Source organism: Cynoglossus semilaevis, chromosome 13 (assembly GCF_000523025.1).
Source record: "Cynoglossus semilaevis isolate Cse_v1.0 chromosome 13, Cse_v1.0, whole genome shotgun sequence".
Classification (NCBI taxonomy): Eukaryota; Metazoa; Chordata; class Actinopteri; order Pleuronectiformes; family Cynoglossidae; genus Cynoglossus; species Cynoglossus semilaevis.
This window is the reverse complement of record NC_024319.1, coordinates 17,066,984-17,094,555: the sequence shown is the minus strand read 5'-3', so window position 1 is coordinate 17,094,555 and position 27,572 is coordinate 17,066,984. Positions and strand designations below refer to the sequence as shown.

The 27,572-nt window shown below is 38.4% G+C and overlaps 1 protein-coding gene across 2 annotated transcripts in view; it reads right to left on the bottom strand.

Annotated features, from left to right (window-relative positions):
• Positions 1-777: 777 nt before the first annotated feature.
• znf236 (zinc finger protein 236) overlaps positions 778-27,572 on the bottom strand; it is an 82,654-nt gene continuing 55,859 nt past the window's right edge. Inside the window, exons 34-35 of one of the 2 annotated variants that reach the window (XR_003051457.1) lie at positions 1,515-1,579; positions 778-912 (exon numbers count right to left, since the gene is read on the bottom strand). The gene's annotated coding sequence lies outside the window, so the exon portion shown is untranslated. The remainder of the gene's footprint in view (positions 913-1,514; positions 1,580-27,572) is intronic. The other variant, XR_003051458.1, reaches the window with a different exon arrangement.

Genomic DNA, 27,572 nt, shown 5'->3' with positions numbered 1-27,572 from the left:
TCTGCTATTAGAAAGCAAGCAAAGCTGTTTAAATTCAAAATATCTGCATGGCAAAAAAAAAAAAAATTAACCAAAAGATATCACTTTTCACTGTAGTATTTCTTACAGTTGTATTTGCACAGTAGAAACGTGATGCATATCTTTTTTTTAAACACCACATCAACAAGCACAGCCAGCGAATAATTAATCAGGCTGACAGTCAATTTGAACAGCGAGGACTACACAAAGATGAGCGCTGAATAACATTGCTTGCCAACTATTAATGCCTTTGTGTCTGCACAAGGCACTTTACGTTAGTAGACACCCATCAAGACGCTCAGGTCAATGGTCTAGCAAGTCTTCTAACCTCTATAACAGGTATGCAAATATGCCTGTCCTTTACACCATCCCAAATCTATACTGCTGATTCTGAATTGAGTAAACAGTTGACATGGATTTTTGGCAAAAGAAATAAAAATGATTGTCTACTCTTGAAAAATAAAAATGATTGTCTATCTTAAAATCTATAAAGACATTTCAGGGCTGTATTTTAATAAACAAAAACAGAGAAATCCTTGGGGGAAAATGACACATGACACAGGTCAATTTTATGGATTGTTAACATGGAGAGGCTTCAAAACTAATGCAGAGCCCAAACAGGCACTACACAACTCTGCCCATGCATGACGCCTCAGTGGATCAACACAAAGTAATTTACTCATGGAACCGATTGCAGCACATATATCAGTGCAGTTGTCAGTGTGCCTGTTAGTGCCCTGTCTTAACACCTAGCAGAAGTAGCTTCTCTTGCCAAGATAAGGAGTCTGCAGTCTTTGTCTTCTGTGGTGAAAACTCTCTTTCTCTCTGTTCCTTTTCTTTCAGTCTCTGTCACCAGCAGCAGCATGGGCCAGCATCTAGGGAAAAATGAGACACCTGTGGAGAGCAAGGTAAGACTTCATCTCACTGTACTACAATGCACTGTGTTGTCTTTGTATATGAGGAGAAAGGGTAATAAAATGTTGGAATGTGTTTCCGTGAGCATGCACGCTGATCAGGGAACGAAGCATGTGTTGGAGTGTAATCTTATCAATGCCAAACTTGGCCTTTATTGCAGGACTTTGGACTCTGTTACAAGCCAATTCAGACTCCTTTACTCAGACTGAGTTCTTTTGCCTTCACTAAAGTTTCAACCTAACTATAGAGAGATCTTGCAGCATACATAAATAAAAAAAATAATTTGTACTGGAAACAAGCTCAAAGACAACAGATACTTCACCTCTATTTACAGATGGCATATTCATGTCTAAGATCAGTGAAAAGGAGCTCAGTCAGATTACCAACACAGTCCCATTTTCCAAATAATCAAGTTGGAATAATGTTTTGCCCAGTCCTTTGAAGATATTCAGAAATGTAGCAGGTTTTTATTATTATGAATTCTTTTTAAATCTAAAATCCAAAGGCCTAAATTATCCCATTTGAAGTTGTTTTTTTTTTTCAATTTAAGGTTAGGAAGGATAAATTAGGTGCTGACTTACATGGTGACGGCTGTGAGGTAGGCCTCCCCAATAGGGGGCACCAGATAACTTCGGAGAATGCACACCTTTAGGAAAAGAAAGGCGGGTGTGGGTCAGAATCTAAACTGGTGATTTTACATGACTATGAATGGATCAATTGTCACACAGTGAGGCAGGAGAATGAAGTAAATAATCATCAGAAAGAACACACAAAAACCAATATTTTTTAAACAAACTATATACTAAAACAAACTAACTATATAGTTTTCATCTTTTAACATTTTTTTTACATTTTCTTTTTCCCAGTTAATAAATAAAAAGAGATTCTTAAATAAACAACCCTAGTTAAATATAAAAATAACCATGTATAAACATGTTTTACTCCTTAAACAATCACTTTGCTCCAAGCGTCAACATTGCACTTTTGATTAAGCTGTGTTGTCATGGCAGCGTCTAATAGATTATGCTCCTTTGTGGCACTTAGTGCTGCCTTATTGTAACCTGTCAAAATCTTGAAAAATGGCAAAGTGAATAGAAAATTGGCCACTTGAACCATTTTTATGCCATTGAACCATTAGCTGGAGCACTGTGACAGTCAGGGGTCGTCCATATACTCAAACGCACTTATTCTACAAGGCAAAAATGAAATTTTTAGAGACTCAGGTGATTAGGCACAGTTATTATTATTATTATTATTAGTTTTGTTGTCTTGTTAAATGTAAATCACCATCTCCATTTGGACAGACTTGAAAATGCATTTGAAATCTTTGTGTTGTGTAAAAAAAGTCCTGATTTAAAAGGAAGGAAAATGTAAACAATGGCAATGTTATTACAGAAAAGATGTGGAATAATCCAAAAGTCAAGAGGCAAATTAGGTGTAATTGTCCCTTTTTTTCTATCACATCAAACACAGTGATTCTATCAGTCCTGGAGCTGAAAATATCTGCTTTTCAAGGTGATGTAATTAAAAAGAGCAATGTTTGAGAGAGTGACACATCGTTCCTCGCCACAAGAGTAAAATTACCGCCTGTGCAGACACAGCTCCTGTCTTCTGAGCTCAGAGGAGTCTCACACGTAAACTAGGACAGTAATGTAATTTAAGAGCAACATGTAATTAACCCCAGTCTTGTCAAATTCATTTTGGTCACAGCTTTTCAAAGCAGAGATAATGAGTTTGGTCTAAAATCAGATTTGATGGAAGTTTGTTGTGAAGGAAGATCAACCCGACGGAGAAAACAGAGGGGAAAAAAAAACCAATGTCAACATGTAAAGTTGTAGTCAGCCTGTGGGCTGGCTCTCTCCCTCTCTCCCTTTCTGGAGCCTGTAATGAGCAGAGTCTACTGTTGTGCTGGGGTAAAAGCCAGGCCCAATCAGCAGGGAGGCTGATAGCTCAGCCTGCTGAAGATGTGTCTCTTTTCATCAGCAAAACACACTCTGGAGAGAGTGGAGCAGCAACCAAGGACATGGATTCCGGGTTCAAGTGTGAACAGGAGAAAAGAGTGGCCAGCATGTTGTCTTAATGCATCTTCACGAGCACATTTAAATTAGAAGTTGCCTTTATTGCCAGGCTGCTCGCTGTTCTGCCTTTTTCTTTTTGTCTGATGTTTACAGTGGCCTCAGTTGCAGTATAAAGGTCTTTGGAAACAGGCAGTTGTCATAGTGACAAGCAGCAGTGTGTGTGACTGTTTAGATGCTGTTGTCAGACTCTTCATTCGAGGCCTGAACCTTCTAATATGAAGACAGCTAAAACCTAACAACATGACACTGGTCAGACTTGTCAGAAAATGGATCATCTACAATCTTCAGTTTCGTGCCTAATTATTGGATTCTGATGCTGTTTCTCCATGTTGATAGTGTAGTAACAGATGACAAAAATCTTAAAAGTTATTCCTATGCAGGTTCTGTTCTAAAATCCTACAAAGTACTTTTTTTTTCAGCTCATCTGACTTAGACTTGGCAGAAAAAAATATATAAAAATCCTGGGTTTTGGTGTCAGAAAACAAAGCTTTGGACATTCATTCATTTTTATTCTGTAATGTTAATTAGTCAGTCAGTGGAGAATTATTCCATCATAGCTCTGTCACCTCAACTTCGACAAACAAGTCATCCGCCTTTCAAGAAAACATGCCAGTGATGCATGCACTGGTCAGACAGGCTGTGGAACACTTCACAATCCCCGGGGCAAAAAAAAGAAAATCAAGATGGTTTCTAAATAAACCAGCAGTTAACATCAGGCTGTTGTACTGAGGCCTGAGAGCTATAATCCTATACCATTTGTGCCAACACGGTATCATTTTCTTCTAGTGGAAAGCAATCAGAAAATAAACTCTAACAGCAAAGACAAAACATCACATTTTTTTAAAGAAATAAAATCACACTCTGCAATCTTCAAAAAAATAGTAAAAAAAAAAAAAAACTTGTTCTTTATCCTGAATTATTGTTACTGCTCTTTCTCTTGAGTAAATAAGTTGCATATGTGAGAAAGGCCTACGTTTTTGTGTCTATTGAATATTACTTGTCAAAGGCTAAATTCAAGATGATAAAAAGGGCTTTAGTTTGAAACATCTTTTTATAGTCTTATAGTCAAAGACAAATGTTTTATTTGTTGTTTATTTCTACCATAGTTTATCAGAATAATGCAGCAGCATTGTCTTGTTTTTTTCACTCTTTGCAAAGGATTATGATTATTTTAGCTCTTCAGGGGAAGAATAAATGTTAATAATGAGATTTTGAGAGAAAAGAAAAACTAAGTGAATTTACTCCAGACCAAATTGTTGAGGAAAATCTTCTTCAACAAATCCTTCATTTAGGGAATAACAACATTAACAACATTTTTCTAAAGGACAAGTTTAATTTTCTTAGAGCAGGAAACTCAGGTCTAAATCCTAATACCAGTCAGGAATGACTTTGACACATTCACAGAATAGCAAGTACGGGGTGGAGCAGTAACTGTGCAGTTTGCTGTTAAACAGTGCGTCAATATGTGCACCCTCAAAGTTCTACACAAAGAAGGAAAAATAATCAGAGAACACCAGTCATTTGATCTTTGGCTTTGTTTCTTTTCCTAATAGATGTTTTTTATGTATCAGGCAGAATCTCTCATCACATTTCTGTCTGTTCCTCTTTCACTTTGTTAGGCAAATTAGAGTTTGACATTTGTAGATGTGAGTCTCCAGCTGAGGGAGCTTGAGGCTCAGTTTGTAGTTCTCTGCAGTTTCAATAACAACCATTGTGCCCAATTAAAACAGCAGGCTCGTTCATGTCTCTGCTGTTCCACGTAGTCTGCAGAAACAATCACAGCTGAATCCCAACTACTGCCCTTACCTCAGAGTCTGATTTAGTTTGATTTGTGCTGTTTGTTATTGTACACGTACCAGCTCGTTGTAAAAAGAGGTACAGAGTTAGAGAAAGTTATTTTTTTATGTTTTTTTTTTTGTTCTTTGAGCTATTACATTGTGCTTTCTTTGCCCTTTGTTTGCCCTCCAGTGAAAAGTCAGGCGATTTCACATCATACCAAGATGTTCTCCTCTCACCGAGGTCTTCTACAGCCAGACACAAAACAGTCGCTTTTCAGTGGCTTGTACAATAGAACCACTCAATTTGTCTATGTTATCTTTCCGGCCCATGTCCCAGCTGGGCATAAACTTAATTAATTTCTTGCAGCTCTGAATAACAGATGAATGGAGGAGATATTCGATTGCTCTCCTGACATTTGATAAACAATATTGTAATATAATTTGAAGGCAGGGATAGAGTGTCTCCACTTTGTCCTGTGCTCTGTAGATCCTGGTAAAAAATAAATCAGATAAAATACAGAGTGAAAGACTAAAGAGCTCCCGTCCTCTTCCTTGTACTTGTCTGTCAGCAAACGAGACAGGAAGAGGAACTGGGATTCCTTTCCAAGTATCAAATCAACGAAAGCTGAAAAAAGCAGGGATGAAATCAAGACTCTATTCTTCCTCTCTTTCTATTTGAATGTAAGGAATAATTAGGCACCCTAAACTGAATAGTCGTCAAATGACAGAGTGTATTTCAAGTGCAGCCACCATGGATGAAGGGAGCAACCTGAGAGCCCCCATCAAACCAACACTATACTCATCAGCAGCAACACAAGTAACAGTTCAAACCTACTCTCTCTCTCTTTTTATGTTTTTTGGTGTTCCTGTCAATCATAATTTGGAAATCTTAAGCCATTGTTACAGTCCTCTGACCTTTGTTGTCCAGTAGTAGTGAAAATGTCCAAATGAATGTCATTCACTGAAGATTCACTAAGTTCTACATGTGATTGTAACATTAACACAATCAAGAAAATTCAGAAATTGGGTGTGGTTATTTAATGTTATTAAATTCTAATCCTTTACCCTTCTTAAGTCCTGCAACCCCAAGATAATATAATGCATCTAGACCTGAAACACAACTATGAAAATAGTTTCTTTCTCTCATCTAATCTAAGTTAATCCTGCTCAAATCCTAACTAGGCTTCTGTTCTTAAATATTTCAAATAGTAGTGTTTAGGTTTCATTACTGCCACCTGCTGGATTTTGTTTTCCATATTTTTTGGCTGAAATGAAAATATTCAGATCACTAACCAAGGAAAAATGAAAAAATATTTGAATTTTAGTTTAATAATTGTACAAGTTTCTTTTTAAGAAAATTCCTTCATACAACATTTTACATATTTTATTACATGTATCATGCTACTTAAATATATTTTATCCAACTTCATAATATATACGATTGATGTGATGATGTTCTCCTCATCCTCACCTTTATCATTTTCTACTCCAGTCATCTGCTTTAAAGGAAATGCTAACAAGTGCTTTTTTCCCAAAATGACACACTCGTCACTGTCGGATCTTTTTTTCTTACTGTGGTGCTCTTGTGTTTAATTGCAGTCTTTGATTGAAGAGGGACATATTTCAGTGTGCATCACTTCAACATGTAGTAGCAGAGAGTGCACCCGTTTTGTTTTTTTGTTGGTAATTTTCTTTTACTTTTCATCAAAATTCAGTGAACACTTTTTTTGCTGGGATAGCAAGAAGTTTAAATCAGGAGTTATGATTATCATCTACGTACTTCGGATTTCCATGTACTGTAATCTCCAGTGCATGATTATTTAGTGCCAAAAGAAGAGAAATTATGTCAGTGAATGGCTCGACGTTAATGTCTTTTGATCTACTTAATGCAATCTGGATGGATTCTGGAGGTAATAAAATCCTAAATTGGTTGTAATTATTGTAAAGACCAACAATCCTAAATGTAAAAAATTAGAAAGCTGAAGAGATACTGGTTGATGGCAAAGAAGAACTGTAGCAACAATAACATCTGATATTTTCTAGGAGTTCTAGGTAATCACTCTGTTAGAGGGCTGGCGTTTGTCTGCCTTTATATATCGTCATTTTGTTGAAGTGGTAATGAGCTGTGGAAGACTTACTTTAAATGTATTATTTTTCCATTTACCCACTGCCATTAACAAGCAGGCTCACAACTCTACGACTAAAGGAACAATTCTCAAGTTAGTGGTCCACACAGTGTAAAACCATGGTTTGTATTAAATCAAAAAAGTAAAAATTACATTCTCTTCTCACAGAGCCAGTGTCCATGATGATGTTTCTTTCGGTTCTCACAGATATTAAAAAAACAAACCAGGCCTTGTAACACAATTACCTTTGTTTTCTATGTAAATTAATTTCTGTTGCCTGCTGTTCTCCAAACTTGTTTAGCTTTTGAAAATTCAGCTTGATGACGGCTACAATTTTTTTGTCAAATTTGTTTCGCATAGGTACCATAGACAAACACTACTGATGTGCAGTGATGTACTGTATATCCTTTATCATTCCTCTGCCGATGTGCTCATACTCAGCAAATGACGATTGGCCAATCAAACTGTTGTACTGTGTTGAATGGTTGGAACCAAGTGTTCAAGGTCTGTGGACTCCAGTGTTGTGGTGTTGAAAACAGGAGAGAGAATCTAGGACCAGGGTCTGGGACCAGGGGGTCTTCATGGTCATGTTGCCATGGTGAGGAAGCTAACATTAGCAGGACTGAATACATTCTTACAGTTTTTATGCCGCATCACTGGCAAAATGTAAAACAATGATACTTTATTGATTTGTTTTTTTAATAAATGTTTTTTATTCATCCTTAAAGGGCACTCCGCTTGATAATTTACCTTAATATAAGGTGGAATCCTCCTAAAGAATGGCTGCTTCTTGTAATAAACTTTTAATGGCAGAAAGGTAAATAAGCCCAGGTTTTAATTGGGCCACACGCTGCAGTATAAACGTAATACTCCTGGTTAAACACAGAGAGATAAAATTATTTTGTCAAAACTCCCACTGAACTCTCTCCCTTTTATGACTGTGAAGAGCGTTCACTGCTCCCTTGAGCACATTAGCTCGGTTTCTAAAATGATGCCTCATGATGAAGTGTCTCCTGTTGTACTGTCTGTAACATCCCTGTTGGGTGGACTGAAGAGAACTGTCCGTTGTCCATAAAACAGATTTTAAGATTATTTCCATCTTTGCCTCTGCTGCTAATACCATCAGAGGATGTCATTATAAGGTATATTCGTACATATATACCACTCTTATCATCACTGCTCATCATGTAGTATTGCTGGTATTGCTTTGGAACACTAGGGGGCCTCCAACTATCTTTCACAAAAGCTACATACAGTATATTCCATTAGCCGATGCTTGTGAGTGGGTATGAAGTCACCATGACAAATGATGCCAAAGAATGGCTGCTGCCGTCCACTTGGTGAACATATTTTTTCATCAATACCACCATAGTAGACCATTTTCCAACAATGCAGCGCAGATACAGTACAGTAGATGGGAGAATAAGCATTTTGTTGGGAGAAAACGTGAAAAAATATGAGGCAAATGAAACACAGCGTTCCATTTGGGGTGTGCGTGACCACAGCTTCACACTTTTGAACTGCACTAACTGTCAAAAAGTCCAACAGTTTTATTTCAGACATGTTTAATACAGTATATGCATGTACTGTCTTGGACATGTCAGCCGCCAACACCAACTCCAGATTTTTTTCTTTGTAATTTGAATTGCTAAATCCACAGCTGAGCAGAGAAACAAGGCACCTGTGTCTCTGTGCATGGGAAACTGTGGAAAACATTCAACTGAGAATACGAGCTTTAATCAAGTAAAAAACGTCCAGTAGAAACTGTTTTATAGATTTTAATTATCGAGAAGCACCTTAAAGACTGTCATTTGACTAAATAGAGTAGTTCTAGAATTGACTCAATCATATCCTAATTTCTAATGATTTACACAATCCATTTACACTGTTGAAACTACCTTCTCAGCCTTTTCATGATTTGCATTTGTGAGTTATTTGTCAACCTAATGGCCACTTCCCCAGAGCTGCAAACACTTTTGTATATGCCTATTTTATTTGTTGATGAGCAATGTCCCCACTGCCTTTGGGCGTCTGTGTTGATTCATGGAACTGGAACAAACTATGTTTGTAATGTAGAAACCAGGAAGTCCGAGAGTTGGAAATAGTTGCAGAAGTAAGAAGGAAACTTTAACGTTTTGGCAACAGGTATAAACAGCACCAAGTGCAATAAGTAATGGGATCGAGTTTCTTGAGAAAAGAGGCTTTAAAAAAATAAAATGGTATTTAGTCAGCAAGGTTAGATATTAGTTAGGAATGGTCCAAGAAAAAACCTTAAAGCTAATCATACAATACAAATTCCAGAGCTCGTGATGGCACTCTGTTAGTTATGACAGATTTTCCCATTGACTTGAGGTGTTTTTCTTGCCATCATCCGATGGGTTTTTGAACAGGTGAGATGATGCAAAACACTTTAATTAAACACATCAACTGTATATCAAGGGCAGCACTGGTCCCTGACGGAGAGATTAATGTGTCTGGAGGAAACTGTCATTAGAACCAAATCACAGAACAAGCATCAGCTTTGGTCTTCATCAATCCCAAAAGTTTTTGAATTGCAGTTTCTGGAAACTTGTTGTGTACTCAAGAAACTATGAGGAAGTGTTACTAAGGCAAAGAGGATTTATTCACACAACAAACTTATTATTCTCAAATGAAGATTCAAGTTTAGAGACATTAAACACAAACACATAATTGAACAAAAGCTACTAGAAAAAAACAACAGAAAAAATTAAATTAATTAAATTTGTTAAATTTTGATTTTGTAAATTGGGATTTTTCCACACTATAATTTCTCTACAGCCTGTGTCAGTTCCATTGAGAGATTTAACTGAGCAATAAACCTTATCTTGGCTCAGTGGCACTAGAGAGACGTTAAAGCTTGTGTTGTGTGGATATTTTTTATTTGTTTATTTTATCTCCTGCTGTTGAGGTTTTCATACAGGCCTGTGGTGTCTCATTGTCTTCAGGGGAAAGACCCCTTAGGTCGATTCAGGGGAATAAAGGTGCTTTCCAGGACTTTTTGATAATTAAGGGTGTTTGCTTTAAGGAAGTGAAAACATCAGCTACATTCATTTATTTACTGTATTTTGCTTTCATGTTACAAACAGTAGGACAAAAGATGGGGAAAATGGTCAGAACTGGTCAAACATTGCCAATGAATGAGAGAATACCAAAAAATATACAATAGTCAGAACTTCATCATATTTAGCGGAAGGTTATAATTGGCTGATAAAATCAAACAAAAAAAAGAAGATAAGGGAGTAAGAAGTCTCTAAATTAGCCACCAGTACCACCATGAAGACCAACATTAGAATATAGCAGCATAGGCCTTCCCTATTAGCTTGCACCACACAGGAGAGATGTTTATAAATGTTTATGTTTAAATGTTGTATTCATTGTACATGATATGTTTCAGAGTCATTAAATTGAATGTAAATGTGAAAATATAATTTTTTTCCCCACGTACCACAGTTTGAGAACCACTGCTCTAAATGAAAGGTGAAGCATTTCTACAAATGCCTTTATTTAAAAAAAAATACTTAAAATACTTTTTAAAACTTTGGTTTTTTTATGTGGTGTAATTTATTGTCACAATGAAGAAACAGCTCTAATGTTTCCTCCTTAATTAGTTGATATGACAGTAGATTTATACCGTGGACACATTTGCAGATGAAAAACCAAGAGTGGTGTAAATCCTGTTTACAGTTCAGGTCTGTTATAACTAAATGAATGGGTGGGACTCCAATTCAGCTGCAATTACAAAGTCCAAAATCCTTAATGGGTCTAACTATCTCCGTCTCTCCTGCACTCTTTTCTCCCTCTGTTTTGTCTCTTTCTTTGCTCTGTTGCCATGGTTCCATCGCACCTAACCTCTTAAATCTGTTTTTGTGTTCTTCCATTAAAGGCTCCATCACCTGAACTCAAAGCAGCAGCAACAGCAGCAGCAGTGTCTACCGCAGCAGCAGGAGCAGAGTCGGAGACGCAAGATGAAGTATTTGGTAAGAAGTGTGACAAAACAACAACAGTTAAGCTACCTGACAAAGAGAGTGTGTTTTATCAACCACTGTGGTGCACCACCAGGGATCAACAGGTGTGCTGGGAAAAACTGTATAATTTTACTCAATGAATTTAAACTCCATTATTTAGTTACTGTTTTTGGCCATGCTGGTCAAAAGCTTAAGTTAAAACAGTTTTAGACTAAATTCTAGAGATGAATATATTTTGCTTGATGGTTCATTTTTATTGATGGTCTGTCTTTTGGCTACCATTTTACTGTCAAAAACATGGAAAGTGTGTGGTGTAGAATATATTTTTGGTTTTGACTTCACATAACCCTTGTGCAGTGTGAAATTGAATGTAGTGTATATGCATTTATGTTTTAATTAATGAACGTTGTCAAATGTGGGAGACAGTGATTCCTCATGAATTTGTTTCAAGCACCTAAAAGTTTTCACTTTGGCGACAAAAAGTTCCTTTAAAGAAATGTAAAGAAAACCTCTTCCAAGTGCAGCTAATGAGATCAACACTCCCAGTTTCTCTTCTTCCTGCCGTGAATCTGATCATTACTGTCTCTGAGGATTCCGTCAGCACTTGTCAGCTATAATGATGGAAGGTGATTTCATATGGTGAAAGAAACTATTAGCTTTTAACACCCTTGAATATGTCCTGCAGCCTGACGCCCACGTCCGACATTCGTCTGTACAGACCTAAAATGTGTTATCACTCAGTTCTTCCTGCCTTTGCATGGTAACAGGCGACAAGAAAGTGAAAGAGAGATGGACATTGAAGAGTGAAGGGTTAAAGGACGGAACACAAGTGCTTGTTTTCTTGTCTTGTGTCAATCGCGATTGTGTTCAGGGTAAGATGAGGTGAAACACCAGAGAAGGGGGGATGTGGTTGTAAGAAAAGGAAAGAGAACTCAAAAAGATATTGTTTATTTCTGTACTTCACTGTATTTTTCCAAAAGTCTAAATGTCTTTCTTGGCTCATATGAAAAAGAAAGAGACAACACGGTGTAGAATCAATGAATTTCAACAAAGAAGAAAGAGCCTGTGGTGAACAACAAAAGAAAAACCTTAGAACGAAGCATTTCTGTTCTTTAAATTCTCTGAAAAAATACCTTTACTATGACTGGAATGCACTGATAAGAAAAATAAGATAAAGAGGAAACTTTTTTTCAGGCAACAGAGTGTAACTGACGTCGGAACTGTTGCCTCACTCCAAGAATGTTGTGAAGTCTAATTTGACCATAAGTGTGTGGAAATTAACTGTTGACCTGTCTGTGACCCAGTGTCAGTCATCGACCTGAGTGCCTACAATAACTAGGTTACGGTGTGTTGAAACATATGCAACATTTAGCAATTTTTTCTAACCAAACCAAGTTAAAAGAAAGCAAGGCCAGTTTATCACAAAGGCTCTTTCTAAATAATATTTCTAAAGATTTTTTTCCTTTAGAAATACCACTGAAATTCTTTATATATCTAAATATATTTGAACTTACTTGGTATTCTTAACTCAGAGTTGGATGTTTTATCTATTCATCTTACGGCTCTTTTCAGTAAGAGCTTTTCTGATATTTTATACGTGTAATGCCACATCAGTGGGTAAAATATCAGGAGATTCAAGCAATGTTGTTTTTTTCTCAAGGCTTTCTATTTACACAGAGTAGAATTACAGATGAATAATACAGATGAATGTTTTTTATATTTGACCTAGCTTTACAAAGAAATAATATGCCAAAGTCTTTGTTTTCAAGAGAACAGATAAGGTACGATAAAATAGTTCTACGTGCTATTAGTATCTGTGATGTTAACATGGATAATGTTGAAAGCGAAACTAGTAACTGGTATATATTTTCTTCCTTATTATAAATGACAAAAGAACACAACAGGAACTGAAATTAATTCAAACAAAGAACACAGATCTGCTCTGACTGTTCAGTTTACACACACTCACACACTAACAGAACAAAACTGATTTTCAAAACCCATACAACTGCACTGCAAACTTCATTAGCTGTTTACAATGACCAACCATCTGATTCCTGAGGAAAAGTCAATATTGACCATAATATAACACAAAATCTAATTTATCAGTATGACTGTACTGTGCTGCCCTGTGTGTGCGCGTGTTAAAGGTTCAAGCCATGTCTTATGACACTTTGTACGACCCAGGGATTTTGTTTAATTTTTTAAAAAACTTTCAGATTTATCACCTGAGAGTATCCTGGTCAGCAGCTCTACTAACGGTTTATGGTTTGATATTTTCTAATTGTATTTATTTTTTAATAATATCAAAACTTTGGACTATTTGATAACAGTTACTGAAAAAGCTTAAACAAGCAGTTTGTAATGTAGAACTTTGAGATGTATAGCTTTTTCCCTGAGATTATTGACTAAAAATACATTAGGAACTTGTCAAAGTCAACTTTATTGTCAAATAAATAACAGTATTGCTAGTAATACTGTGCCCCTACACTTTGAAATATACACATATATATTCTGTGGATCTATACATCAGCAAAGCCGTACCTTGCAGATTATTCATCATATTGATCCGTTAGCCACCAAGTACGTTTCCTCTCAGCCAGCTAATTCATTTCTGCTGTGCTCGGCGCTCGTCATTGATCAGCGCGGAGCAGACTCGGAGGATCCATTGCTGACGTGGGTGATACTTCATAGCTGTTGCCTACACAACGCACTTGTAGCCTTCAGGCTTCACTGCCAGTGAGAGCCGTGATCTCGTCTGACATACAAGCTCTTAGTGTGACCTTTTCTATGAGGCTTAACCTTTAAATCTCCCCTTGATGAAACGCTAGTATTTTTCACGCAGCAGTCTCTTATTTAAATCCAGCTCCTTCACAAAGACACAAATTAATCACAGTGGAGATTTGTGTGTGGTAATCAATTTAAAAGGAGAGGGAAGATGAAGATGCAAAGCAGATAATAAAAAAAACATGACATTTCAGAGCGGAACACCATGAAGAGAAATAATGTGCTTCATATTCAGGTTTATAATCCAGTAAATGAAGACAGATGAGATGAGCTGCTCGTCTTAATTAAGCTTGTGTAAAGAGATGAGGGGAAAATCAATCTGCCTTTATACAGTGTCTGTTATCAGAGAAGCTGCTCTTAGTTTTCATGTCAGGATTTGACTTTGATCTTTAATGTTTAACTGGTCCTTTGCTCACTCAGGACCACTCTCTAGTGTATATAAATCCCATTTGCCGTTCATTTTCGGACTTAGCGTGAGTGAACATTGCCGTTATATGTCCTTCCTCTCTGTCGATGCATTAAGGCAGAACTAATTTAGCGCAATTATGTTGATTCATGGTGCGCGGCGAAAGAAAATAAAAAGGAATTTCCACCAAATAGACCTGGCTTGAGTGGTTTATGACAGGCAGGTTAGCAGAGCTTTATTGGAGGCTGCTTTGTCGTGATTGTCATCAGCAGGCGTCATGACTCATCACGGCCTGTCCAGTGTCTGGGGATGTCTCCGTGCAGCACTTCCTGTTTGCCGTGCTTTTTCGCTAAATGGCAAACACCACCATGGGCTGTGCGGCTGTTAAAAGCCCATTATGGTTCCATTACCTGGCCCAGCCTGCAGCAGGCCCCTATTCTGCAAAACAGACCCCCTCTATCTATCTGTCTGTCTGCCCGTGCTTGTTCTGTTCTGACTCTGTCTGGGTCATAGTTTCTCCACCATCACTGAAAGGCCCTGTGGTCAGAGAGGAGAAACTACAAACAACCAGAAAACAGCAGGGAGGCTTACCTGACCAGACCTTAGTAAAACTACACCTTAGACCATGCATAGCCAAACTGCGTCTCAGGGGCTGGATACAGCCCATTGGGCTTCTTAACTTACCCCGCCAAAATGTATTCAAATGATATTCAATTATATTATCATTAGACTTCTGTCATTTTGCCTTCTCCCTGCATTGCTGCCCTTGTTTGAACTTCTAACCAAAAACCAAAAATATTTTTTTAATTATAATACTAGTATCTAGTTTTGGGCATGCTTTAGGAAAAAACTAATTAGTTATAGTTAGTTCACCAGAAAAGTAGTGGACAGAAAGAAACAAGTGTTTGAGATTCTGACTCCTCCAAAGGAAATGAGCTTGATGACATTGACGTTCTCGTAATGACTTTGTTTTTGTGTTCCAGTCCGCCTCTACTCTCAGGAAGACTTGAATGAGATACATCAATACAGCTTATTTAATAGCCCCCACATTATGGTACAGCCTGTTCCCTTGCAAAAACTCGGCTAAATGGCAAATAATTTTTGAACTCTGACAATAGAGTATTCATAGATGAGCCTTGAATACGAGGCAGTACCACAGTAATGTCCTTGTGTTTATCCTTAAAAAACTGTTATTTAAGATACATCTAATCAGCTGCTTATTCTTGAGATGTCAGGGTGTGATCGCTTTAATGGTCGCCCATTAAACTGTAACCATGGATCATGCATTTACTGCATATCTGTTACTTTCTCACACTTTATATAAGAAATGAAAATAGTAGTAAAAGAGAGGCTGTAAAAGTATATTAGAAGTATGAAAAAAGCAAATTTCTGCTCTACCTTACTGGCTTCACTATTACAACCATAAAATTGTCAGATCAGTAGCTTTGTCTGTTCTTGGATACAGTCTGTGGATACAATTCAACGTAACTCTGTCTCCCCTTGGATCAGATTTATAGACTCTACCTTCTTTATCATGCAAATATAAGAAGTGACAGTGTCAGAATGCAAAATCCAAGAACACTGAATATAAAGTGGTAAAAAAACATTTTTGGTTAGTTTACTGTACTGTACAGTGATACAGATTTGTTTCAGTACGTTGGAAGTACTGTAGCATACACTACGTCACTGTTGTTCAATGTCTCACACCTAAACATTTTGTCCATGCGCCCAGCCTTCAGTTTTTAGTCAAAACCAGAATAATTTATTTTAATGTTCAATGTTGGCTCACATAAAACATGGAGATCCAACATGACTGGCTGCTCATCCAAATAACATAGCATATGAAAACAACTATTCATAGTCGGACAGCAAAATTCTTAAAGAAATTATGTTGTGTTCAATTTCGGCCAATTTAAAAGAAAGTAAAACAAATTCACCCAAATCTCACACAGGAGACCCTCCAGAGAGAGTCTTCTGTTCAAAGCCAGCGTAACAAGGCAAGTGGATGCAATTGTAACCAAAAAGACTGTTCTCTTAGGATCTGGTTTCATCATGCAGTCATCCATCAAGACAAAACTGGAGCTACTATCAGGGAAATTGCACCGGCTTTATCTTGAAATATTGGGGACGGTCCAGGCTTTTTCTCATTTCCAGCCAGGATTAGCCTGGATGGTGGGATCTACAATTGCTGACCACTCTGCTGACTCTTTACCACCAACAGGAAAACCATAATGAAAACCAAATCTTAGCTTTGTCTTTGAAAATCCGGTTTTATCCCATTGTGGTGTAGTTTCTTTCCTTCTCTCTCTGACTCTGTGAAGTCCTGTAGCTATTTCATATTTGCTTTGGACTGTGAGTAGCTGCAGGTCAACATTAATGTGACTCCATGTTTGTGATGTCTACAACAGGGCTTTTCATTTACTGACATGCCCATCACAGTCGGCAGAATCGTCCTGCTTTTGCCCACGCTTTTTCTTATCAGCTTCTAACTCTGCTGCCTTCACTATTTACAGAAAACATGGAAATTATTACTTGTCCTTGCATAAAACTGTAGAACAACCAAATGAATATGGATTACAAATGTCAAGCTGTAAGCATAAATAGCCATATACACATCTAGAGATTCTAGATGTGTGATGGCCAGGTTGATGCTAATTAACATTTAGCAGACAGCCCTGAACAAGGCTTATTTATAAGCGAGAGTAATTTAGTACAAGTAAAAGTACAAAAAATGACTTGACTTAATGAATTAATCCATCAAAAGTCAGTTTCTGTTGGAGCAGCTCTGTTCTCTGCTGCGTCTTTGTGAGTGGTACCAGGTTTGCAAGTGCAGGAAAGGGAAGACTGTAACACATTTGTCATGTTGACCTCAGCATGCGGTCAAATATAAAAATAGTTGGGCGTGTGTGTGTGATATGTGTGTGTGTGAGCGACAACAAGCGTTTGTCGTTTTCTCATTGGCAAGTCTATCAATAATCCTGCATTAAATGGCTCTGTGTCTTCTCAAGAACACAGAGATAAAAGGCTGTAAACAGCAGTGGAATATTGATGTGAGTCATACTTTCACATTCCATACACTGTAGTGAGACAAAGATCTTAACAAATACAGAGGTGACAATTCTTTTTTTTTTTTTTTTAATTCAACTACTTAATTACTGGGACTAGTGTTTCCATTCAACTATAGAGTTGTATTAGAAACAGATGGTGTTTTAATCAAATATCCCTGTGTGTTTTAAGGTTCGAACTACAGGTGTCGACAGTCAGAAAGCTCCCTGTGTGTGTTACAGTACACATAAACATCATTATCCTAATTAACACTAGTTCTGATTACATATGAGGAAGCACGTTTGGCAGTTCCTGTATCAGGCAAGGCCTGACACTGTACTACACTGGGCCTAGTTTTGGTTAGAAAAAAATGTCAAAAAACCTTACACTCCTCAGAGTAAGAGTTCACATGACTCTCTACTTAGATTTGTCTACCAAGTTTTCCCTGTCACTGTCAAGTCAAGTCATTTTTAGTTGAATTGGCCAAGGTCACATTTGTCCCCATGGAATTTACAGTTTGAAATATGAGTTAAAAAATTAAACTTAAAAACCCATTAAACAGGGGAAAATGCTGGGTCAGTATTTATAGAAAGTTAATTTAACATAGGGAGGGGTAAAGAAAAGGTGGAAGTGGAGTAGACATAGTTATTGATTAACAGATATGATGATTAATGATGATTAAGACGACAGGATCAGGTGGAGGTGAAGACAGTGACAAGGAAAGAGAAGCAGGAGACAGACTAGTGGAGAAAGACAAGACCAGGTTATTCTCACAGTTAATCTAAACTAGCGATCATGAACTTACGAGTTCAATACTCAGGTTACTACATTCACATTTACTATGCCCTCCAGCTCCATTTTATTATTTCCTCCTCACCTCTTCTCACCCCAGATTACCATTTCATTTAGGTAACACTGTGAATCACACTGAGAAATGATGAAGTCTGTTCTGATCTTTACTGTAGTTGTTGTGATTAACCCTGGTTAATTTTTGAGTTTTTTGTCTCAGTAACTAAGTGACTGTTTAGTGTCAGACGTAGACGTGAGATCTGATTTTTGGGATTGTTGTTCACTCTTTAATCTGTCTTCTTCCTGTCAGTCTCTGACCATAGGGGATGCGTTACCATATACACTTCATACCAGTTTAATCTGCTGCTGTATATTTAACAATCAAGTCAAGTAGCTCACTCATTTGTCTGTGCAGCAGTGGCTAGCACTGGCTGGTACCAGTCCTGGCACTGCCAACACGGAGCACCTCATTGACCCCTCCTCAACCCCCTCCCCAGCCTCCTCCTCCTTTAAAAGCTCTGATTGTTAAAAGGCCACATCTCTCACTGCTCCAGTGTTGTTTCAACACCATTGTTCACACTCTCTCCCTCAGTCTGTCCCCTCTCACCTCTCACACAGACCCCGTTTAGTCTCCTTGAAATGAACCCTGTCACATTTACCCTCTTGGTGCAGATCGGTTGGACTGGAATGGACACTTGGACATCTGATCCATGCCATACATTATCACTGAGTATCACAATGTCAATCAGCGTCGTATAATGAGATGTCTGCACATGTCCTTCTTACCAACCACCACATGAGACCAACAGTGTAGACGTGTAAATTCCCATGCACCTGACACACAATCTCTGTCAGTGCTGCTTGTATGTGTTTATGTGCCATTCTGTGAGAGATTGACCGTGAACTACAAAGACTCTGTCATCAGAGCCCTGACCATCTGGCAGGACACAAACACTGCTCGCATAGTATGTTTGTGTGTGGGCATGTGTGCGTGCTTGTGCAACCAGCCGGGTCTGCGAGATGAGCCACAAGGGAGGGGGGGCAATGGGTAGCCAAGTGCAACAGTACTACGCCTGGCGCTGCATCCCATATGTCAGACATGATGAAGTGTTGAAGAGTCTTTGACTCAGAGGAACACAAACAACACAACCTAAGGGGAGAGAACAGCTGTGGAGGAGGAAGTGTCTGAGACCACGTTTGGTCGTTGCATTTTTAATCTTCACACATGTTGACTGGGATTACGGTCTGCTGCGGTAGATCACACATTTCACTTGTCTGTGGTTTAGTTCTCTTGTCTTTGTCTTGTTTACGTTCATGACACAAGTCATTTATGAAGATGAAGCTCAGCTCAGGTATTTTCATAAATCTTATTTACATTTAGCCAACTAAGGACAATCTTAAAATCCTTATCGAAAAAAAAAACTACAAACCATTTTTTCATTAAATTGCTAAAATTAAATTTAAAAAATCAATAATTTGAAAATGCACTTTTATGGAATGAGCTCCAGATGACCCTATGATCTTGAAAAGGAATAAACAATAGAAGATGAATGAATGACCATGGCTGATGAAATAAAGAGACTAAAGTTGATGAATAAACAATAGAAGATGAATGAATGAAATAAAGAGACTAAAGTTGACATTTGTCTTTTTTAAATCCACACCCCGTCCCTCCAAGTTGCTGCATGAAGATCAGGAGTCAGATTTAAGTTACCAGAATAGTTGGACACAGCTGTTACATTTGACTGAGGAGACTAGTTACACTTTCTAAAGGTCAGTTTCTCTCCAACCCATCTGGTTCTGCTCAATGATGATGGCAACAGTTCATGTCAGTGCCAGTGTGAAGTACTTTAGTCATATACACTTAAATCCTTCATTCACAGCTATAGAAACTCTAACCTCATGCATTAAGAGTATTTTTGGAGAGGGGTAATTACAATTGGTTTAAATGCAGAAATCAGCTTTTGCCATCTTTGCTTTGACAACATCTACACCGTTAACATGCTTGGAGAATTTGTGAGTGACAGAGCAGAAAGTTTCAGACTGTTTCTGGTTCTGTGCTCTCAGGATGATAAGTGTCTTGCACCAGCGGTCACACAGAAGAAATCAAAATGTAATGTCTCAGTCGAAGCCACTGGCACAGGCCACCAGCTGGCTTATGGCTTCAGGACATTTGTCACGTCCTCTGCCTTCTCGGAGCCTGTGTATATGTGATAATACATTTTGGCTTCTTGTGTCTCCATGGGTGAGAGAACATTCCCCAGCCCTACGCTGCATGATAGCATCAAATGTGAGAGTGATTGTTCCTCTCCCACTGTCCCGCTGGAGACAAGTATTTTGACTAACTGCTAATGAAAAGCTCCATCAGTCCTGACAAAGTAGCAGCTCTGTGACGACGCTCCAGGCCAATGTGATTTAACATTTGACTTTCAAACATGAGAATTTACACAGAGCTCGTGGAGAAACACCATTAACTACAGTATCAGATCCTTCGTGACATCGTCCCCAAGTCACTGTCGTGTGCCAGAAGTCGTGAGAACATAGAAATGTTTTTTTTTCTGTTAAACATCGGTCATTATTTTTTAAAAATGAGATAATTTTTAACCGCTGCATCAACACAAACGGAGTTAACTTAAAATAGCAATCGACTCCTTTAACAGTAGTATTTTGAAAGAATGAAAAAAAAAATGCAATAGTTTTTCCCTCTGGCTACAGATTTAGAGTGAACCAGACTGAAATAACTGATATGTAGTCAATATTTATTAGTGTCAACAAACACATTTACACTGTGTATTGTTGTATTGCATTTTATAATTAACAAGAAATAGGTTTAGGGCCTTTTGGGTTTATTTTCTGAACAATTTGATTTAATTATTGAAATCATCTATGTCATTATTATTTCATCTTTGAATGATTTTCCTACATTTTTCAAACCTCTGCTTTCATCCTTCCTAATTGAAGCTGTTTGTAGTCAAGGTTGTAGTTGTTTCATTTGATCAGTATTGCTTGTTTATTTAAGTAATTATTATTTACTTTACAATAGAAAAGAGCCGTCAGTGATGACAGTCCAGAGTGTGTAGTTGTTTTGAAAAATACTTTCACTAAAAATATATTGCAGATTGTTATGGACATCAAGAGTAGTTTAAGTCTTCATTTGAAAATCAAAAGATTGTTTTGACTAAATTTTGCCTCTATCAGCCATCAGTTTCCATTTGGGTCACATCCTTCCCAATCAGAGGTCGAGGGGTCACGAACATGGCATGTGTTGAAAGAAGGGAATGATTCTGCTGCAGCTTTTATCTCTCTGAAAAATCTCTGGAGGTCTAACGTCCTGAATGCCAGATGGGGTGTCACAGACAGAGGAGCTCTTTTTACTTTCTGCCTGTGGGTGCTTTAGCGCCACCGTGAATGCAACAGCAGAGGGATTTTTTCAGCCCCTGGTGGGCGGATTGGTGCAGTGCCACATAGCAATGGGTGAATTTTCAGAGGAATGCTTCCCGTGCCTCGCTCCCACCACGGGCCTTGTTGTTCTCCTCCCAGATGTTAAACTCTACGTCCTCTTCACAGCGAAGAAGAGGAGGAAAAATGAGCAGATTGAGGCCCACTCTGTGCATACCACTTGTCCTCTTTTCGTGTGGGGAGCTGAATTTCTGAGCTGAACAGATACGACAGGCCATTAATTATTTGGGCTTTTCTCACCTCAAAGTTTAACCTGTATCTTGCAGCAGACAAAAGGGTTTGAAGGTAATTATCCTGGGCATAATAATCTGAGGCTGAGAGGCGACAAGGACTCGTTAAAAGTCTTTTATAATTTCTCCAGAATTATCAGGTGGTCCTGCTGTTTTAGCTGTCAATGGGATGTCTTGGAGTTGTCATGGTGGATTATTAAAGAGAGACTATTATCTGATCAGCCCCACTCTGCCCGTGTGTCTCGTTTTCTTTATGAGAAGCAATGAACACGTTTGGAAAGAAGGACAATATTTCTCTGGGTTAACACAGTCAGGGAGTCTGCAGTGATACCTTTATAAGGGCGCGAGCAACATATTGTGACCTTTCTGCTCTCCCAGGTGTCTTAAACCAAAAATCAGTGACAGAAATGTCTGAAAGTACTGTCATTACCTCCAGTTTTGAACACGTGAATAAATCTGGTATTCATGAAAGGAGCTGGTGAAGTGAAACTGCAGGCTCTCAGCAGACCCTGCTTCTGTCTGCTGTGTAATGCTTCAGGCAGCAGGATAATTGGCCCTTAGTGTTGTTTACATGTTGTTTTGCATAACCCAATGTCCAAACAGTGGTGGGTGTGCAGCTGGAGGTAGAAGAGCCCTGTTCTTTTTAATATAATGATAGACAGGAGGGAGAAGAAACATGCCACATCACATTGGGTTTTTTTAATTTAAAGCAGGGAAGAGCTTATTTCCCTTTTTAATTTTTGTAGTTCCAAGCAAAACATACAAAAGTTTCACTTGACTGTGAGCTGTTGCTGGAAAATTGACAGCAAATAGCTCGGAAATGACTCAAAATGACAGCAAAAAACCACCTTGATTTGTCAGGCTGAATGGCACCGACGATTATAACAAATGAAAAGCGCTGAAGTTGTGCCAGAGGATTTAGGAAAGCTTGCTTTTAGCCTAACTCATACCAGTTGTTATTAAACTGAAGGAAAAATTACCTGTGGAACTAACAAGTCTTTAAGCGCTGAGTGAACAAAACTAAGTATTTGCGACTGAAAGGACATCACACCGTGTCTCTTCACAGACACAGAAATTAGAATATTTGTCACCGTGTCAGATTTGTTTCTTTCTGTATAAAAACACAAAGGATTTTCTTGTTAAAAAAATATTGGCTTTGCCCTGCACAAGTTACGCTGGTGCTATTTTAAAGACAAAGCTTGGCTGCTTTCTGCAGTACAAATCTGTCTCCTATTGATATTGTTTGGCCAAGCATGAGGACGGGAATGGAGACAATGGACTCCACTTGACTTTGAACATCCAAAAGACACGATCTAAAACTGAAACTATTTAATGGTGTGACAAAGCACATTTAAAGTTGCTCACAGCACCATAACCCAGTGACTGCAGGGATTGGCGCCAGAGGAACAGGACATAGTAGAATGGAATGTGACACATTGTGTGGATGTGAATTATGTTTGCATTTTGCCAACATGTAGGTCATTGTCCTGGTGCTAACACTGAACTAGCATTTTGCCAAATGAGGTCAGTTTTTTTCTGCCACGCAAACAAACATTATTTTCGTTATCACAGTTCACTTCATTATCCAATGGACTTGGCATAACTCATTTATTTGCTCTCTTTGTCAGTGACACTTGTTACCTTTTAATACCAACATCTTTTCATAAAAACCATCAACATACGATATCGTTTGAAGATGTTCGATGCTAATCTCAAAGAGCAATTAAACGGCCATTATGTTTTGTTTTGCTATTTTCTTTCTATTTAATGGACTTCCTTTTGGAGCCAGAGATTAAACCAGTATTGATGGATGTTTGATTGTGTGCCGGGCTGGCGCTAATGGGCATAAAATAACGAGGTCATCATTGCTGTACAGTTGAGTGAACAACGTTATATATGCAGATTCAGTGACGTTGCTGCAGTAAGGTGGTGCTCTAACATTAGTTGTTGTTAAGGTTTATCATTGGCTGTTCAGAGGACAAAGAAATGGCAAAAAAAAAAACAAAGCATACATTTCTGACTTGGATTGTAACAAGTTTGTGTGAAAGCCTGACTTGACTGACCGTTAACAAGAGCCTCACACATTCCACTCATTCATTAACGGAGTTCCACATCAACGCATGACCTTTTTATGGTCGTACAGGGCAAACATGCTGCCAGTGTAATATTGAACTATTATTGACTGTGGAGGGACTGTTAAAGTTCAGCCATGTCAGGATCTTTCTCTCTGTAATTTGTATTTTATTGCATCTCCAGTGGCAGGTGGAGGGACTGCTGCACTTAGAAATGATGTAAGAGCCACTCCAGTGCAGAACCAAAACATCTTTCTTATTTATTTCACTCTTTTCTGTCAGAGAGGCCTGAATGGAAACGATTCAGAAGGCGATGTTTCCTACGGCAATGCCAAACAATTAAGTACTTTAATATATTATATTTATTTTACTTTGTTTTTGCCATTGTTTTATTTGACTTTCACCTCATGGGCGAGAGGTGCAATCACTTATACCTGTATTATAAGTGATTGGATGAAGGGAAAGATCTTGAAGTTTTTTCAAAGGCTTGACTTCACTTAAACAGTGAGAGTGGGAGTGCTGCTAAATGTGCATGACTTGCTCCACCCTTTTATCTGCCATGTTCTGGTGCTACGTGGGAGTGTGACCGAGTCTTTATAACCAGACCAGAGTAGAACGCACAGAATGACGCAACAGCATTCAGCAGGTGATTGACAATCACCACAGAACTTTGACAATAATGTCAGAAACACAAACTTTAGACAACTCAGTCACGCTTCGTTGTTGCTAGAATGAAGAAAACAAATGTGTTCGTTTCAGGCTGTAGACTTTAATTTGTTTTAGCATATGTCTGATTCCACTGTTCCACATAAAACCACTGGAGATATGAGCCTTTAATAAACTGATTAGATGCTGCGTGCTCCAGTCAGAGGTGGACAGAAATAGAGGTTTGGCTGATTGGCATATTTGCATTGCATATGCTTTACAAGTATATGCAATGCAAAAATATTTCGTTATATTTGAGCTATTTTAATACCTCAGAGGTATGGTTTGGTTAAACAAAATATTCCAATAGTCCACAAAATATTCCCACCATCAGTCTGTTCTCACACTGTGGTCTGGGTCTATAGTTTCATAGTAATTGATGCCAAGATTGGCTTCTACCATCTGCATCTCTGTCAGAATAAATCTGAGTCATTAGTCAAACCTTTGCTGTTGGTAAACCTTTGTTCACTTCTGTCTGATGTATAGGATGGCGCTGTAGCCTATTTTGCGCTGGTGTGAAGTTTTGTTCTTTTTGTTTATTTTTACTTTTTCACCCAGTCTGGAATATCAGGGTTTTCAGACTCGCTTCATCAGCTTGTCTGTAATCAACAGTCACAACTATGGAAGTTGATGTTTATCTTCATTTTGTTTATTTTGATGATGTGAATGCAGCAGCACAAATGTTCCTAATTACTTTTTTTCCATTGCCTTTTCACAGCAACGTCTGCAAATGTCACAAACCAGTCACCTCCACAGAAAATGTAGAGTAAAGCCAATATGCCCCGCTGTTGCCCACTGAAATAAGAGCCACTTTTTCACCCAATGACAATCCCCTCTCCCAAAACTAAACAAAATTAACACTCAAAAAAGCTCCTTGTGTGGAGAATTAAATCAAGCAGTTTATTTTTTAGAAATAAAACAGAACGTTACATTTGCTCTGAAGAAGCCAAGAAGCCAAGTCTCTCTCCTGAAAAGCTAGAGCTTTCCCAGACACAAAAGTATTTCATATATCATTTAATTCAGTCCTAAAACCATGGAAATCACAGCATGTTTTTGTTTAAATATTGACTTATTATCAACTCTTTTTATTTGTTTACCAGGGGTTTGTAATCCTAACAGCTAAAATATATCATTGTTCTCATTTTACTCATGATGTCTAGTTAAAGAGGAAACTGCCATTATGTTGTTTTGCTGTCAGTAAGAAACAAAACTTTAGTGTGATGTGTAAAATTGGTTTGAATTTGACTGACAACTCAGTCGATGCATTATCTTCGTATTAATTTGATGATCAGCCGTAGATGTGCTTTTTTTATGTATGTCAAGTAAAGTCAGATTCACTTGGTTCATTCAACATCGAACATCGTCCTGCAGAGGAACTACTGCAAATCAGTAAGAGCCGCATGTGTCTCAGGAACCACAGGTTGCAGACCCCTGACTTAAGTTACTTACTGAAAAGAAGAGAAACCCAGCTTCTTAATTATCTTCCTGGTTTTGCTGGTCCACGAGACTGAACTAAAATTTCTATTTTGATGGTTGTTGGAAATGAGGAAATGTTGATCTTTTAGAGTTTTTTTAAAGTAATATTTTGACTTAAGAAAACTCTTGTGTGTGTATATATATATATATATATACACAAGAGTTTTCTTAAGTCAAAATATTACTTTAAAAAAACTCTGGCTATGATCAAAATGCTAACTATGCCATCAGTTGTCAAAGGAAAGAAAAATGATTTAGTGATGTCCATGGCAGCTTCTGTTTCCCCAGATAGCCTTTTGGATACACTTGACATACTGTATGCAGTACTTGGATTTAAAACTTCTATCTCGTCTGACATCCAATAACTTGGAAAAAAAAGTAAAGCAGCAGAGACATTTATCCAGTGGGAGGTTTACTCAGTATAGCAATAGTTCTCCTTTTCTAAAGATTTAACTTTAGATTTAAAAGAAGAAAACTAATCTCCACAGATGTCCAGGGATCAGCTTTGGTCCAAATGGAACCATATATTTGTATCAACATTTCAAATCATTCCTTTCGATCTGTCTTTAGGAGAACAAACTGAACCAAATAATGACAGGCGATGGTGGCTGTGGTTCAGGGGAATGCTTCCATCTGGGACTGCAGCACAACTATAGCTGTCAATCTCTACATCGTAAAGTTCCAGAAGCTGTTCTGCAGCCGGAGGCTGTGGCCTCAGTCTCAGCCCCAAATCAGTTAAGTGTCAGCGAGCACGGAGCTGAAAATCCATACTTATAGGAGTTATTTTAGTGACACTGGGTGTTTTGTCTCCCTGTTCTTACTATGCAGCTCTGACAGGGAGCCCACTGTTCCGTCAGCCTCAGTATGCAGATTCTCTGCCTGTACTGCTTCACCATTTTGTCCAGTACAGTGTGGATATTGTCTTTGGAGGCAGGAATGGACTGGACGTCCTGTGGCTGTGGGAGTGGAGCAGTTTAATGGATAGCTGTCAAAGTGGACTTTACAGGAACAACTGTGTTTTCATCTCACCGTAGCACGAGCTTTGTTGAAAAATTACCCATGATACCACCGGGGTTGAATTTATGTGGAGGTGATTTAGTTACAAAAGTGGTGCGACCTGAATGTGCCTGGCAGATCTATTTATCTTTCTTGTTTTCTTTGTCATTTTTTTTCTAGCAACTCAACAATGTATGAAACTACCTGAAACTCAAGTGTTCTCATGACTCAAGGTTCAGAGAAAAACACGCCACAGTAGATGATCCAGTTTTGGTTTAACTTTGTGTTCTACACTTTCTGGCAACAGAAAGGTGTTGAAAAATAACATGAAAGATCAACCAATGATCTCAGAGACCAAACAAGAACTCAGATCTGAGTTATCTTTTCGGTTATGGCGTTGTTCGATCTTTGCCAGATTTTGCACAGATGAGAATCTGTGAAATGTCGGTCTCTGCTGCTGCAGCAGGAAGGCCCACTGCACAGTTAAAGGGCCCATTGTGCTGCTGCGGTTTTGTTGTGTGCCATGCGGGCATTGAGTCCATAGATGACCCTTGTTGTTTTCTGCGCAGGACTGGGTGAGGCAGATGCAAACCAGAACAATGGCTGCATCTCCCAGAAGCCGGCGGTGACTGACTCCACGGGCGCTGAGGGCCCCTGCCAGCCCTGGACCTCCGCCAACACAGCTGACGACGCCGCCGCCACACCA